This window comes from Nipponia nippon, unplaced genomic scaffold, assembly GCF_047370975.1.
Source record: "Nipponia nippon isolate SJK-2023a ecotype South Korea unplaced genomic scaffold, ASM4737097v1 scaffold_3, whole genome shotgun sequence".
NCBI classification, from domain to species: domain Eukaryota; kingdom Metazoa; phylum Chordata; class Aves; order Pelecaniformes; family Threskiornithidae; genus Nipponia; species Nipponia nippon.
This window is the reverse complement of record NW_028262347.1, coordinates 95,744,991-95,757,368: the sequence shown is the minus strand read 5'-3', so window position 1 is coordinate 95,757,368 and position 12,378 is coordinate 95,744,991. Positions and strand designations below refer to the sequence as shown.

The window sequence follows — 12,378 nt, the reverse complement described above, 5'->3', positions numbered from 1 at the left end:
CTTCAATTAAAGCTTATCAAGGGAGTAGAGCAGAAAGTACATTTTAATGATTGAAGTGGAGAGAAAGGAGGGAATGGGAGATCTCCCATTTGTGTGAACATTATGTTCAAAGAAGTTGCATACAGTTACATCCTGCTCTTAGCAAACTGGTAAGACAAAGTTTGAGACATAAAACCTTCAAGGACAGACATAAATACTAGATCAGAGGTGTTCTTTGACTCGGTATTCTAATTTTCTTTACTCAAGTCCTCTTAGTTTTCTGCTTTATGTCTTAGTTTTACACAATGGCAACACTCAATCTGTTTACATACAGCTTGTATATTAAGTTTTCCTTTTCCCTGGGTCACAGATTACATTTTTCTTCTTATTTCCTCTCATTTTAGTAACAAGTCAATGCACTGAAAATATTTCATTTCCAGTTAGCCTGGAAGCATCCAATTCTTTGGCATTTTTAGGGGAGCCCATAATATGTTTGGAATCAAAAAATGGAATAAATGCAGTCTTTTTTAAAGTAAATCAGACATTATAGAAACTATGTGTCTTCTTGCTTCATTAGATTTGACATTGTTGTACATGCCTTTCCAGATAGATTAATTTGATTAGTTCAGCAGCTGCTGAAAGTATATTATGAAAGAATATGCAGTATAAAGGAGAGAAAGAAAGTTTCCCCAGTGAGAAATGGATGCTAGTCCAAAGAGAACTATTGATTAAGTATCCTTCCTTAGCCTCTGAGGCCTGCTTTTGTGAATGCTAAGCACTTGCAAGCTAGGTGAAATTATTTCTGAAAATTGGACCCTAACACTAAGGTTCATGTCCAATGGAAATGTTCTCATATGATTACAGTTGTCTGATCCTGTGTTATAGCCAATTGCTAGAGGCGATTCAGCTGACCTATTTTATATGTGATGCCTCAGCTTCCATGGAAGGAGAGGGGTCATGTCCTAGGAACTGCACAAGGTGTGAAGTATGAGGCTTCTCATTCTCTGTACCTAGGGCTTGGGAAGCCAGACAAAGACATATAATAGCAAATCATTCACAAAACTCTTTTTCTCTCAGATTTGCCTCTGGTTTATATGCAGTATTAAACCAGAGACAACAACTCAAAGTATTTTACAGAGTGATAATTGTTTTTCTTTATAGGTAAGGCTTAAAGTCATCAGAAGGCTAGACTTACGGATCTGGAGGGAAATTTGCCCTCTGTCTCTCCGTTGTTTATTCTCCACCAAAAGCTTACCTCTATTGTATCCCTGGGAAGCTTAATGGAAAAAAAATTTATCAGCTCATGACCCCAGGTACTTTCTAAAGCCATCCTGCTCGTCCTAAAGTTTTCAAATATTTCTGCCACAGTTTTGTGTGTGAAACATGCCGGAAGCCCACCTCACCTATGGCCCAGGTCTGAATTGCCCTCCAGTCACTTCTGGAAAAAAGAAAACCTGCCCAGAAGTCATCTCTCTGAATTCTGTCACATTGAGGTATGGTGAGAACATCCTTTCCAGTTTTAGACTCCTGACTTTCACCTGCACCTCTTGCTACTGATAATTAACTTCCGTTCATAGCTTTTTATGAACTACAGGCAGAAATAACAGAAAGACCATGGACTCTGGGGCCCTTCCGTGAAACTGAGAGAATTGTCTAACAGGACAAGGGAAAGATAATGCATGGGTAAAATTTAATTAAAGTCCAAATGAGGGTAGGAGTTCTTTCACAATGAGTGAAAGGGAACAGTGTCCTCTTCTTTGTCTGGGAGCTCTGTGTGGAATTAGATTTTAGCTCTTCTGCAGGAATACAGAGTGGACTGAAAGAACAGGTAATCTGCTGCTTAGAAGATAAAGACTGCTGTCAGGACATGCCAGGAGAGTTAGAAGACCAGGGGTATGGTCAGCCAGGCATTAATGTCCCTGAGACATATTTACAAAAGCTCACCTGGGCTTCCATAAACTTTACAAAAGATCATTTAGGTTTCCAAGGCCAGCATGAGGAGAGAGAAACAGGCTACTCAGTAATGGGAAAGGTAAACTCCCACTCTTCTTCGAGTACAGATACAGTTCTGGTATTTGAGTTGTCACAAACAAGGAATGCACAAAGCAAGGAAGTTGGGTGATTGTTTCCCCTGTTATGATGGGCAGAATGATAGTGATAACCCCTGTAAAACATCTTGGGGAAAACAATGCTACCCTCAAAATATGCTCTGCTTGCCTTCTAAACATGCTAGTTCTTTCTCTAAGTGATGGGATAGAGGGAGGAATTATTTCACTTTTTCACTTGAAAGCCTATCCATTTTCAGTATCTGCCTTTCAAAAGGCAATACCACACTATAAAATCTGAGTCCATAGCAGCCTTCCTTACACAGTCCCTCCTGCATAGAAGTTGTGAGCCCTGTGTATTCGGAGTGGTATTGCTTGTCAGTGGCTGTAATACCTGAAAACATTTCTCAGAAGCGTTTTCAGAGGCCTGCTTTCATACTGGTACCTGCAACAAACTTATCTGCTTAGGTATGCAGGTAAAAACTGGTTGCTTGTTTTATAGAGAAATCTGGTTTCAACCATCTGTTCTTTTTGCCTTTTAACAGCTAAGATCTGTCAGGGGGGAACTCTCCCACTTCCTAGCTGTTCCCAGACAGCATACTGCAATTTTGGCACCCCAAATAACAAAGCAGGGAGAGAGTTGTATAATATATATTTTCTTTGTGCTCTATTAATCATAGAAATTAAATTTAGTTTTTCATGCCTGGAGTAACTTGGCAAGGGGGCATGGAGGCAAGAACACCCTTTGTAGATAAAATTGTTAAACTGAGTACCAAGTTCTGTATGGCCTTTTATGGGAGCACACTGTTGGGACTACCCAAAAATCAATAGACAAAATAGAAAACAGTAAATCAAATCAACGTGGTTTCTGCTCAGCTGTAGAAGTGAATAATTCACCTCATAGGTAGTTCTGATTTTATAGAGTAGCCAAGATCTATGGTGAACAGCAAAAGCACAAACCACTGGGTGCAGCCAGCAAGCATGTAACCCTGCAGAGCTGTTTAGCCCCACAGCAGGAGAGTGAGAATCCCAGGGCTGGACTGAGTACAGAAGGGCCAGACCAGAAAGGATGGTTTAGAAAAGTCCATTCAAACACTAGTTTTTTTTCTCTAAGACTTACAAAAAAAGAAAAAAGGTCTTTTCCACTGAGATGAAAAGATTATATCCGTGATCTCTTCAGCAATATGAATTCAGCTGTGTAACATGGCATTAGACTGCCACTCTATGGCAAGACACAATCCAGCAGGTGCTCTGCCTTAGTTTCCCCAGTAGTATTTCCAGCTTACTCTAGTGGCTTATGGCTTCAAGGCTGGGTAGCTTGAAAAGGTCAACCCACCTCTGTCCCTCTTGTCCTTCCTCACAGAGTGCGAAGACAAAGTAGTCACACAAAGAGCTCTCCAGACCAGCCAAGTTGGATTTGCAGTGCCTCCAAAAAAAAGCTGGTTACCTTGTTTTGTGGGCTGAAGCTCTCTGCTTCCCTGTCTCCTATGGCTTAACCTCTGTGCCATGCCTACCCTTCTCCAGGGAACTCTGGTTAACCAAACTCTTCTCAAATAATTTCAGCTGGAAGCTTCCCTACTTCCAGTTCCCAGATAAGAGCTCTCACCTTTCCAGCCTTTCTCATGTGTGTGAAATAAAGTTGATTGGTCTGGTGCAGTTTAGTGCCTACTGTAGGCAGGGACAAATCATATTTTAAAAACAATAGAAAAGTTGCTGTATCACTGCAGAAAGAACAACCTCCCCATCTTTCAGGCAATAATTAGATACAAAACTTAAAGGACACTTCCCTTGCTATTCTCTTGCCTGTAACAGATCAGGTCTGTGCCACAGGCAACTCAGTCTGCAGTGCGCTGAAAGGTGGGGTCAGCACATGGTGGTCTCCAAGCTGCCTTGTCATCTTTTCTGGAAGCAGATATTATGAAAGATTTGCTTATGCAGAGATACAGCAGAATAGTGTGTTTCCTAGCTAGGGTAAGACTCAGATAAAAAAAAAAAAAAAAAAAAGAATTATTGGTAGAGAGAAGGGGTGAGAAGTAAAATTGCAGAGAAATTGTATTTATCAAACATTTTCCCCCCATCAAGTACTGACTGCCATTAGAGGTGCGTACAGTGGCCAGTGACAGACAACAGTGCCAGGTTTGGGTCAGCACAAATAGAGAGTTTGGACTGCTTATAGGAAGAACAATTGGTACCATTTGTTTTTTGATTGCTTGTTTTATAACCTCATCTACTTATGTAGTAGTTACTTCTGAAATAAATAGAAAGAACTCAGTGACTAGAGCCTATCATGGCGAGGGACTGTGTAAATATCTTGATAGGTAAGATAGAGGACATTAATGGAGAGAGCCAGGTCTCTGATGAAAAGACTAAGGGAAGAGGAACAATAAGAAGCAATTTGTACCCCCACACAGCAATCAAAATGAAAACCCTGGGGTTTGAGAAATAATAGTTCATGGTAACCAGAAGGTAAACAAAGTGTGGTCTCATTTGATATTAAAGAATTATCATCTTTCTCCTTAGATAATAGCACTATTGTCTTCAAACGATCCACAGAGAATGCATATACTGCCCTGATGGTTATACAACTATTTTTCCTGGCACGTACTGTCTTGTACAACATCCCTGTGAAAGAAATCATATCCTTTCTAGAAATACCATCAGTGACTCTGTAAAAAAAAAAAAAACAACAAAAAAACCCCAACATGATTGTCAATCCACTGGTGGGAGAAAATTATATTACAGCACTAATAAGCAGACAGCTTTATCACTGACTGCAGCTTAAGTCTGAGCAGCTCACAGCTATTGCAGGTGCCCTGTGCTTTGCTGTTTTAGCCTGCACTGTGCCCAGGGCTTTCAGGAATTTGGTCAGGATAAGGAGGGAGAAACAGGCTGAATTTTCAAAATCTTGTATTTGAATTGTTTCTGAAAACAGCCTGAAGAGTGAGTGCGAATTAAAAATATCAGAGGATATTTTAGTCAGGTCTGTAAGAGATTTCAGTAACAAGTGTCCTGCCCAAGAAAAAATGGCCAGTAGCAGCAGAAGCAGCGTTTGGCTCAGATTACAAGTGTCGAAGATTTGGGCAGGATTCTGTCATGGCCATGGAGAACAGAGACATTATGAGGAGTTTCCCCCTGCTACAACTTGAAATCTTTCACACAAAGTCCAAAATCAAACAGACCTTATGCTTAAGCTAGAAGAGAATCCACTGCAGTTCTATAGTCAGAGCTTCTCAATGTACAGAAGTGTAAAGCCATATGCCTATTTCTTGATAAACTCTTCTGCTAGAGCTATCATCCAGCCTGTCATCACCTTGGACTCTGATTTCCCAAGTGTTCACATGGGACCTCTAAATGAGCAGAGATTCTTCTTTAACTCTGCAGTATGGCCTTTATTAATACCTACTCTGCTAAGTGCCTCCTTTGGATCCTCTCTGACTTCTGTTTCAGTTGCTATGCCATCCTTTTTCTCCGACCTTAATTAATGGAATGTGCAGGGCAATTTTCACAAGGCTGCAGACAGGATGCAAGTGTGCCAGCACAGCTAGGTCCAGCTCAGTCTGAGCCTTTTTCATCTTGATCCTGTCCTCTCCCAGCCCATTGCTTTGACTGTTATTGCCACGTATCCCCTTCTTCGACTCCTCATTTTCTATGAAATTAGATATATACTTCTAGTCTTCACTTCCAAGGGTCTTGATGGATTATCTCCAGCTTACCTATCATCTTTCAGACAGCATTGCCTTGCCAGCTCTCGCATCCTGTCAGCCAGTGATGATCATTTCCATCATTCACGGAACACAGTTTCCAACATGCATGGTTTGCTTGTCTTCATGCAGTTCCTCATGCTGGTGGCAGTGGCAAGAAGAGACATTGACAATAGCTAGGCTGCAGGCACACAGAGCCTGTTGGCCATACTGTCAGTACTGACCTATATTGTCTTATTGTTACCTGCTACTTTGCTGCCAGTATGCCTCCATTTCTTGTCTCCCTATACTTTGATAACAAGCTCTTTGGAGCAGAGACTTTTTATTCTGTGCTGGTATAATGCTTTGACTTGCCTAACATTTCTAGGCATGAGAGTAATGAAAACATTGTGGGCTTCTGTTCTCTGGTAGCGTCATGAATTTCCTTAACAAATATACTCTGCTTAATTTTTTGGCGATGAATTGGTAAGTGGTTCAGTATGGTTACAATAAAAAGTCAATTGAAGCTCAGGATTTTGTTTTAATAAAAATGTGGACTTCTGTTTGATGATTGTTTTCAGAGTTTAAAAAGCAAAACAGAAAGCCTTCTGAATAAACAAGCATCTCAAAATAAAACCTATATGAACTAAAGTGATAAAGAACACTGGCACTGATCCTCAGAAAGCCAAACTCTTATTTCTCAGTTTACTCGACTTTTATAATTCTCTCTACTCCCTACAGGACAGGCATTCCTGTTCATGAGTTGCAGATGATGCTGCAAATCATGAAAACATAGTTGGGCAGTAATTTTGCAGCACAGCAGATAAACATAGACAAACATGTAATCTCTACTTACCGTAAGAATTTTTCACTGAAAGAATATCCTGAAATTCATGCATGTGATTGGGAAAGCTCGGCACTGCATTCTTTCCACTCTTTCTAGGTGGCTACAAATATGCTTGAAACACTAAAAACACATTAAAAACATGCATCCTTGAATATGGACTTAATTTCTGGGCCTGATTCCCCAAAGCAGTTGAGCTATTTTGCACACCACCATACGGTTTCCTTCTTGTACAAACTGGAACTTAAGAGTGTCACCAGTAGGAAGTGACTGACCTCTCCCTGTATAATAAACAAGTGGATCCCATGATGAGGGACATCAGATTTAGACAAGTGTTAGCTCACTTCTGAGTGAATGACTCAGCTACTTCTTTTCCCAGTAAGAAAATCAATGTGCTCTTTTCTAAGCAGAGTTTCAGCAATGGGACTGAAGACTGCAGAACACCTTGATAAAGAATGGACATTTAGAGGCATTTTTCCCTGATTACAAAAACATTTTCTTTGTGTGTTTTTACCCCTTTTTGCAGCATTTAGTAACAAAATGTAATTTACTAAGAGTAAAATTCTCATCCTCTCCTTGCTTCCCCCCAAAAAAACCTCTACCCAGACAAAAAGTTAAGCCTTTGCCCCTACAACATAAAGAATATTTTACTAAACAAATGCATTGCTGCTGCCTTTGACACGAGAGGTGAAAAATGCCACGTTTTTTCAGTGTTTATTTATAGTAACTAATTGTAAGGGAGAAGAGGTAATGAGAAATACAGTCAAAACTTCTGTCTTCACAAGTTTAAGTGAAGGTAAGTTCAAAAATCCTGGTCATGCAATCAGTACAAACTGTTGCTATTATATTGCTGACTATGGACATACTTAACAGGATACTCAGTCTCTTACTTTTCAAATTGACTTGTGGTTGAGTAACTTTCTTGGATTTCTTTTAAAATGAGAGAACAGGGCTGTTTATTTTGCAGTTCACAGAGAAATGTCCTTGTGCAGTAATTGGAACTAGTTACCATCATCAAACAACTGCAGCAATCTCAACGTGCTCTAGTATCTTGCAGACAGCAACTCAACAATGATCATGTTGGTTACTCAATAAAAACAATAGAAAAATAGTCTCGTCGCAGCATTCTGAAGTTAGATAGCAAAGAAACTCAAGCCTATTTTCTGAGCATAAACATTTCACATTTAAGGAACAGCATACCTATTAGGACTCAATTTTACAGTGCACCAAAATAGATATTCCAGAGAACATACAATAAGCTTCCAGCTCTCATCACCCTTACAGAATTAAGTAGTTTTGTACTTTTATCATGGATCTTCTCCCCAGATAGCGTAAGTTAACATGGCTCTACTAACTTAGCTCTTATCGCTCAAGGATCTGAGCTCCCCATTACAAAGCAACTGCAAAGCTAGTATAAATTGCCCAAGGAAGATTCTGCCACAGAATGAGTTTCCAAAGCATGTTCCCTTCCTGGCAATGCTTGTTACCTGACAGACGCCAGTTTCTGGACAAGCCTTCCGGAGCTGCTTTACAGCATGGAGGTTTTCTTCCATTCACTCTGCTGATTTGAACACTACGGGACCTCATTCTTCAGAGGACTTTCTTGATGGTTTAATAAGTGACTTGGTTCTGCTGCAACTCCAGTTCAATACCTGTAGAGCAGAAAGAGTAGCATTTCTTTTTTTTCTGGGGATATTTTAAGACGATCAAACAGTCAGGTGTTCAAACACTAAAGCAAACACAAAAATTTAACTAAGAATAAAGAAAAGCAAGAATTTAAAATTAGGACATGAGTGTTAGACTATGTTGGGGAACAGCAAGGGCCAGCTGCTCTATAGGGGCCAGAAAGCAGAGGATGATAATAAACCAGAAGGGCAGGAGCCTCCCCAGCCAGGGCACCATCCCACAGCATATGAGCGAGGTGAGCCAGGCAGACACCGGGGGTGGTAGCCAGGATCCGCTGGGAGCCCAGGCTATCAGGCAAGCCCATGCCAGCAAGGCAGGCCTGAGGCAAAGCTGGGAGCAAAAGGCAGCAAGTCAGGGTCAGTGACAGTACCGAGGGCCAGATCAGTGAGATCCACGGCTAGGTACAGGCCTAGCTGTGATAGGCTCAGGAAGGGAGTACAGGGCCAGGCCTAAGCTTAAATGCAGCCCCTGGCCCCATGGGTAGTGGGGGTTGATAGGGGTGTCAGGTGAGGCTGGTCAGGGCAATTAAGACCTATTAGTGCACTCAGGTCCTTGGCAGACCCTGAGTCTCAAATTCTTATTAAATTCTCACTACTAAATTCTTTTTGCTAAATTAAATTATTAATAAAAGAGCACATTTTCTCAAATACAGAGTCTTACTGCCTTGCACTGATGTCACCCTAAATACCTATTTACCATCTGGCCATTTATTTAGGATCTTAAATTTGGATTTGGAATCTTCTGACATTTTGGAAGTTTAGAGCAAGAGATCTCATGAGGGATTATTTATTTGTTTATTATTTTAAATCATCTGTTGCATTAGAGAAAGATGTTGGTATTTAATAAGTATCTCTAAGAACAGAAGAGTATGACAGTGACCTTTCTGAGTCAGTGCAAAGGTCTGTCTAACCCAACATCCAGTGGCTAAAAGCAGCATGCCAGGAAAGAGTGCAAGAATATGGCGAGATTTCTCTAGAATACTCTTTCAGCCTCCAACAGTATGCAGCTCAGCAAATCTGTGCCTCTCAAACCATGTTTCAGTGATCTAAATCAAACATTGATGGGGCTTTTGTGGGTTTGTAAAAGGATTCTGGATGTAAGTAAGAATGTAGTTTCAAGTTGTCAACATAAAAGTCAGGGAAAAGAAAGGCTGCAGTGTGAACCATGAAGTTATTTTGGTCCATTCCAAATTACTCTTTAGCTTGAGCACAAGCACAGAAATCTGAAAGCTAACACAGCCTCTCTTGGAAAGCTTTGTATAATTTAAAACACAGTCATACTACAAAACCAGTTTTCATCTCAGCTCAGCAACTCTCTTCATGATATGCAAGTGCCTTTCAAAAAAGTTGCCAGAACAAACTAGCTGAGATACAAGCTCCCTTTCCCTCCTTTCTCCTAATGATTGGAAGAGAAGTCATTCCTCTTAAAATGAATTTTTGGTTCACAGATTTTAATGCAACATACTTTTTTTTTTTAAAAAATAGATCCTAAATAGCCTTGTTAAAAGCTCTGATTTTCAAGGCTTGATGATCAGAACTCTCAGATTCACATTCCAGAGAAGTGCCTGCAACTGAACCACCCAGAATGACTAGCTAAAGATTTAGGAACATGAGTTTTTTATAAGAATTAGGCTTTAAGAACTGAGAGGTTGAATAAAACCAGAAATCTAACAGAGTAATGCAAAATGAACATTCGCTATGTTGGGAATAGTTTCTAATCACTGCTGTTTCTCAGGCTTTTCTTGTGGTACTTTGATGGTGCTTCTACTGAATTTCTTACCTCCGCTCATTAGACATTACTGCAATAAAAGGCTTTTCATGATTCACTGAGCACAGAAAAATAATGGAGGGGAGACTTTAAAAAGAGCAACTGTTGTGCACTCTCCAACCATTCCACTGGGGCTGAATTCTTAATTTTTGGTAACCAGTAGAGTTATGAATATATATGCTCCCAAACTGGAAGGTGTTTTGCAAGTTTTACTTAATGATCAGTATTGAGAGGTCATATTGGAGATCATTCTATGAGAAATATTCACCCACAGGGAGCTGGGTATTTTAGTCCTTTAATGATCATCTGTGCAGGTGCATTTTGGAGCACTGGTTCTGGAATTTCACCTCTGTACTTGTTGTGAGGTCACTTGATGCACTTTCTGAAAGTAGATATATAGGACTCAAAGACACGGACGGTCTTTTGAACAGGGCACTTCTCTAACTAAACTCTGAGGAATTATTTGCAATTTGTTTTTAGTTTTGAAAGCTGCTGCTTTTACCTGCCCTGCCAACTTGTTACCACACATTAATTTGTGCGTGTCTGAAAACTATCTAATTTTTCCAGTTATGCCAGTTCATCATAATGAAAGATATTTAGCTACAGAGCTTGCACAGCCTGTCTTTACACCATAACAGTTACAGCAAAGTACCAACAGAAGTAATGGCATGTTTTCCTGACTTGACAGCATCCCTCCCCAAAATTCATGAACCTACACCAGAAACATAAACCACAGGAATACCGTCATTAAAAACAAAGCGTGTGTCTGTGGAGGAACAAAGGAGAGGGGCAGCTGTAATCCAGCCCACAGATATCATTTGCAGCTGATTTGCTAGTGTCATAATGAATTGTTTCTCCATTGAACTTAAGCCAGCTACTGCGGAGGGACATTAAATACAATAGTAGGCAATGTGCGTGACAAACAGGGTAAAAGCACAAACCATTTGGCCCTCTGTAAGAATAAAGGCTTGTGCTTCAACAAAAGAATTGGGAACTGGAAAGAAGGGCTTTAGGAGACTTGGACAAAAATTTTGAAAAAGGAAAATTCCAGCTTTACTATGGAATGGCAGATACTCCCTATCCCAGTGATGGTCCATTTTGCTGTCTGTCATCAGTTCCAGGTTTTACAAATACAGAAGTACTTCATTTCAGCCGAGTCTTACAAATCATATCTGCAACTGAGCTGGATTATTGAAGGTTTCTACCATTTCTCTAGGAATAACAGTTTTCAGTCACATGTAGCTAGCAACTTCGACGATGATGTATGAGACAAGATGAAACTCGGCAGTTTTCCTTGATCATGCTGGCCCCGTACTGTTAAAAGGACTTCAAATATCAGTACTCCTGTTAGCAATTTACATTATGAAATGTAACAATAACTGTGGCATAAAAATGCTCTTTTAACAGAGTTTTTAAATTTTTCCTAGCTATAAATACATTTGAAAAATAAATTTTGTAAAAGATTTTCCCTATGACATACTAGTGACTGGACAGGACTGAACACCAAAAAAGGCTGTAACTCATATTTCTAGCTGCTACTGGAAGTCAAAGGAACAGATACCTTTACCATATGTCTGAATAAACATGCCATTTTCTCCACAAGATTTCACCTGAATATTTGTGTTGATAGTGCCATTATTATAAAACTATACTAACCTAATGCTTCTGAAGAACTAGATTTAACTTGGTTGAAGGCATTTGATTGTTTAGGACAGCTGTTGTTGAGATAAAGTCAGTATCAGAACAAATATTGTACAATAAAAACTTGTTTCAGACTTTTTGCTTTAATAGGAAGAATGACGTAGGCAGGACAAGAGGCAAAGAACACAAATTTAAAACCAGTAACTTCCATCTGAACACAAAAAAACACTTTTTTTTCTGTGAAGGTGGTCAAACGTTGAAACAGGTTGCCCAGAGAGATTATGGAATCTCCATCTTTAGAGATATTCAGAAGTCAACTGGACACAGTCCTGAGCAACCTGCTGTAGCTGACCTTGCTTGAGCAGGGGGGAGGACTAGATGATCTAAAGAAGCACTGTCAAACCTCAGCTATTCTGTGACTCTCCAGCTGTAGGGAGGAAAGTGAATTCATCCCTGTTGACTGGGGTCTATTAGCCAGAACAACAGTAGAAACATAGCAGGGGTCAAAAAGTCTAACATGGATATAATATGAAAACTACAGTTCCACACTCTGACAAGCTGAAAATGCAGCTTCAGGGAAAAAGAAAAACCAACCATATCTTAGGGAGACAAAAGTCTGAAAAATCTCTCTCCTATTATAAAGAACCTAACCCAAAAGTAAATGCTGACATGAGCTAGCCATGTGGATATTCATTCACAGACTACAAACTCATTTAATATTTTTGGAATAATATAA

The 12,378-nt window shown here is 39.9% G+C and overlaps 1 long non-coding RNA gene across 1 annotated transcript in view; it reads left to right on the top strand.

The window, feature by feature from the left end:
• The window catches only part of LOC148054778 (uncharacterized), a 60,275-nt gene that overhangs the window by 43,289 nt on the left and 4,608 nt on the right, over positions 1-12,378 (top strand). The gene's annotated exons all lie outside the window — the stretch shown is intronic.